We start from the raw sequence: 5,012 nt of genomic DNA, 5'->3' as shown, positions 1-5,012 counted from the left end.
GTATCAAGAAAGGCCCTGTCATAAAGGAAGACGACACGCATTCGCGTGTCGTAACCTTACGACACGCGTGTTAATGACACACAATGCGTATCAAGAAAGCCCATGTCAAGAAAGGCCATGTCATAAATGAAGATGACACACATATTTGCGTATCATAGTTTTAAATGTTTAAAAAATATATTATTTATAGATTTACCAATTTTCAAATTAAATTTGTATTTAATGTCTCATAATAGAAAATAAAATATCATATACAAAAAAATACAATGCATTGCATAAAATTTAATGTCATACAAATAATCATATACAAAAAATACAATCCATTGCATAAAATACAATCCCTAACTATCTAACCTATTATTACATTGCTATTAAGGGACACTTTGTTTCAGATATATAATGTAAAAGACAAATCCTCCATGTCAAAAAATTTGTTGTTGTCCATCGAGTGTAGATGACAAACTTGAACATTAGCTGAAACCAAAAAACTTTTATTCATCAGACAATCAAAAAGCTGAAACCAAAAAGCTTTTAATTACATAAGAAACAACGCATCATCATGAGAAACTACTAACCTGCCCTGAATGGAGGTAGTTTTCTCCACCCAACTTTGTTGGCGTGGACTGATAAAAGTTATAGCATGTCGTAGCAAGCTGCAAATAATACATATCCAAATTATTAGCAACTAAGAAAGCAACAAAAATAACAAACCTCTTCAGCCAAATTCAGGAACTTTCATTGAAGAGATAAAAAGAAAACAAAAGCAAAGCAACGATGTACTAAAGCAAAGATTCTTCCATAACCAACTGAAATGTCCATATAAGTCTTAGTCCCCATTATTATCCTAGGTGAAACAGTATGATTCTTAAGGAAACAAATTTATTGAAAGCAAAAACTGAATGAATGAATAATTACATACTATCAAGATCAAGAAATTCTTTTTTAACCAGTATTGCAGTTAGCTGATAGATCCCAAAGGGTACAGTAGTATTTACGTCCAAACATTGATAATATTGGAACTTGAACCCAAGAATTTGTGAAGCATTAGACTGCAAGAAATGCCCAGAATAGAAGAGATTGGATAATGTACAATTAGCCTTTCAGAAAAAGGCTTAGATAATGCATGCAAATTTATTCTGACCTTGGGGGAAACTTCCCCAATTAACCTATTTTCACCAAGGGAGATCACCAATCAAAACGTAACTTCCCAAATTTATTCTGACCTAAACGTAAATAAGGAAACTTTTAAAAACAAAGGAATTAAATTTTTTTTTTCGCAAGTCATCCAAACACGCCAACCATGGAAAGGAATCTTAAATTCCAACACCAAGCAAACATGCCCAATGATTGCAATTCTTTTATAGATCTCATCCCTTGAGAGAATATATTGTGAATCATGCACCCTTATAATAGCCTTTTAGTCTTTAATCGGGCATATATAAGTGTTGTACCTTGGGGAAAACAGGGATCAGGTTCAAGAAGACATTGTTATCCGGATGAAGTTTGAAACACTCCAATACCTAAATTAGTGAGTACAGTCAACTCAAGTACCTCATTTATTGCAACTTCAATACAAAGTCAAAACAACTAGAAAGGGTAGAACTTACAATGTCAAACACTCAGTTTGGATCCAAATTGAAGAGCCCGATTAACAACTGCAAAGAATCAATTAGTGAAAACCAACAACAGCTGAACAGGTATGGGACAAAGTAGGAGGTCAGAATATTTTTTTAGAAGATGTCAAACCTTGATTATGCCAACCATCGCTGCTGATGTATTTTCAGAACAAATTTCATTTTGTTTCCATTTCTCATAACATCAATCACATACTAGATATCTCCTTCTAACTTAGACCTTGAGACTTAAACATCCAGCCAACCTTCTTCATAACCACCACAAATACCATTTTTTTGTAAATATATTTTTTATTGGATGCAAAGTTGACAAGACACAACAACCACAAATGAGTAAATAAATGTGGATTAAAAAAAGACGACTATACCCATCAACAACAACTTTGCTAAAATGACCAAAGGGAGATGATGACTGACTGGAGTAAAAAGAGCTGCTAATAGCTTTTTTGACTTTTACATTTATCAAAACGTTTTATAGAATTAGAAAATGTAAATGGAAAGAAACACATTTTTAAGCAACATAAGTTTGATGAAAATGAAAGTAAACATACCTGATTGTTTTCTTCTGCTTCTTATGAAGGGGATTTCCCGGATTCTGATGGTTTTTCAGCACCACAGTTTTGTCTATTTCATTTTGTTCTGAATGGATAGTTTATGTTGTTACATTGATCACACTTCTAGCTCCCATCATGCATATCTCCTTCTGAAAACAAACACATTATCATTTATGATTTCTGAATATCAAAGCTATGATTTCCAAAAACAAAATTTAACTTACTGGAGTTCTTTCCTGACATTGAAGCCTGGAAACAAATTCAAACAAAAAAAAAGTTTTATCATAACATTTAGTCAATTGTTGTTTAAGAAATACAGAAGATGAAACTAGGTGTAAAGAAAAAAAAATATTAAATACCTGAGATCCTGGCTTAGGTGTATTGCATTTTCTCATGTTACAAACTATCCTAAATGAGAAATTCACATTTCCACAATTAGGGCATACCCAATCATTATCACTTTTTCCATCTAAAACATAAAATAATAATAATAACATTAGCTATCTGTTCATCCAAAAATAAAATCAACATACAAAATGTTTTCAACACCTTTCTTTGCTTTCTCTTCTCGATAAAACCCAGGTCGTAGACCCTATCAATTTTCAAGGGTCAAAACAGTCAATTCATTATAAATTTATAACAAAAAGATTTTAATACTTATACAACCATACCATTGGAGTGTGGCCCAAAGGCAAGTATCGGTCGATCATCGGAGGTACTCCATACATACCAACTATATATATATATATATATATATATATATATATATATATATATATATATATATATATATATATATATATAACAATTTTAAAATGAGAAAAAATAAAAGTTATTATATTTAGTGTACCTATGATTGAGCCACCAGAGTAGGGGTGGGAGGGGTCTATAGGGGTTGCTGCCTCCAGAAAGGTGAATTCCGTAACTATAATGATAAGCAGAGGGAACATGAACATCATAAGGAGGTGGCATAGAGAGAGAGGAGCCATAAGGTTGTACACTAATATACATTGATGAAGGTGGACCATAACCAACGTAATGACCAGTAGTAACAGATAAATACCCTTCTGGGGTCTGCATTGCTTTTCCACCAGATTTCTGCAACACAGTAAAACTATTAGTTGTAGTGTTGTACAAGTGTAAAAGAAGTTGAAAGTTACATAAAGTGGGGACTAAAATGAAACAATAGGGGCTAAATGGTGTATAAATATAAACAAAATGTGGAAATTACAGAATTATGATCTGCTAGTCTAGGTTGTGTACAATTACGCAAATTGCATGTTGTCTTGAAAGAGAAATTCACATTTCCATAGCTAGGGCAAGTCCAATCATCTTCTCTACGACCCCCTGTTTATTAAAATAACTGGTTATGGGTATTATAGAAACACTAAATTACAAGTGAATTCTTAAGTCATCAAACCCTACTGAAGTACAATGTTGTAGTAGAAAAAGATGCAAGTAGAATGCTATGATAAGGAAATAGATGAAAGTACATAGTTTTTTCTTGCATTTAACCCATTAAATGTTAATCTTTAGATACAAAAGAAAATATGGAAAAACAAGATATTATAAACTACAATATACCTTAAGTTCATGGAGTTCAAGCAAACACTTTGACTGAAGGTCTTCACCTCTGCTTAAAGGTAATTCTAAATTCATGATAAAAAAAAATGAGTAAAGTTAAATGATATCTACAAACAACTTCACCTGCCAGTAAATATTCATGTAGAATTGTATAATACATCAAATAAAGGTCTAGGGTGTTGGTTTACAGAGCATTAGGACTTTAATTCCTTACAAAGATTATGGTAAAACAACTCGAATTCTGTGAAAGGAGAATTCCATTTAAATACAATGTAATGTGATTTCAAACCATCAACATAGTAATAACTTCTTCAAGAAGGGGAACCAGAAACAATGAAAATAACAGAAATATATTGGAGTTGACTGGTCTCAATTCCATTACAAGATATCAAGCATTCTTGAATCCAAAGGCAAGAACATGGAGACAATGAAGGTGCTTTCTATTAATCTCCCATAATCAAATTTCCACCCTTGATGTAATTATGAAAATAGGCCAAATGCAAAAATCAAGTTTATGCTACCAAAAAGAAACTACATTTAACTACACAGAGATTACCAAGCAATCTGAATATTTCTCTACAATGTTAAAGTATAATAAAAATGCTTCTTATGGCAACCTTCAAGTTGTGTCAAACGATTTTAGATGTGGCTCTCGATCCGTTTTTCCCTTGTTTCTACCATTTTAGAACCTGTTATGTGATTAGATCGATGTTTGACCAAAGGCTCCTCAAGGTCTGCCATTAAATCTCCTCCATTTGGAAATGGAGAGTTATTCTGTAATGATATCAAAAAGTTAGGTAGACACACCATGTAATAGTTATAAGTAGAACATATTTTACACGGTAAATTCTCCTAAACATGAACAGTAGACCATAGGTCTAAACCTAAAACTGAAATTACATATCCATTGAACATAGGTAGCTCAAAGATGTTTGCTAAAGCATACACAAATCAAAAACTACAAGGCAGTTCATTTATACAAACAGAAAAGTAGAATTCAACTAGAGAGAATTGCATTGAGATTATTACAATTGAGCCTACCATGATTAGCCCTAAGCTGTCAATTAAACTAAATCAACACAACCCACTGGTCAAACCAAATCCTTGCGCTTCTGTACTAGGGTTTGTAAATGAGAAGCCGTGTTCCCTTTATTTGCTGAACGGATGAAGAAAAAGGACCAAGGCTAGAAGCGCAACTGGACTAGGGTTTGTAAATGTGAGGATCCGTTGTAGATGGAGT

The 5,012-nt window shown here is 32.8% G+C and overlaps 1 pseudogene; it reads right to left on the bottom strand.

Annotated features, from left to right (window-relative positions):
- Positions 1 to 360: 360 nt before the first annotated feature.
- On the bottom strand, positions 361 to 4,582 carry LOC145002747 (uncharacterized; annotated as a pseudogene).
- Positions 4,583 to 5,012: the final 430 nt, after the last annotated feature.

Source organism: Lactuca saligna, chromosome 6, assembly GCF_052625555.1.
Source record: "Lactuca saligna cultivar CGN05327 chromosome 6, ASM5262555v1, whole genome shotgun sequence".
Classification (NCBI taxonomy): Eukaryota; Viridiplantae; Streptophyta; class Magnoliopsida; order Asterales; family Asteraceae; genus Lactuca; species Lactuca saligna.
The sequence above is the reverse complement of the archived record's forward strand: the minus strand, read 5'-3'. Positions and strand labels throughout refer to the sequence as shown.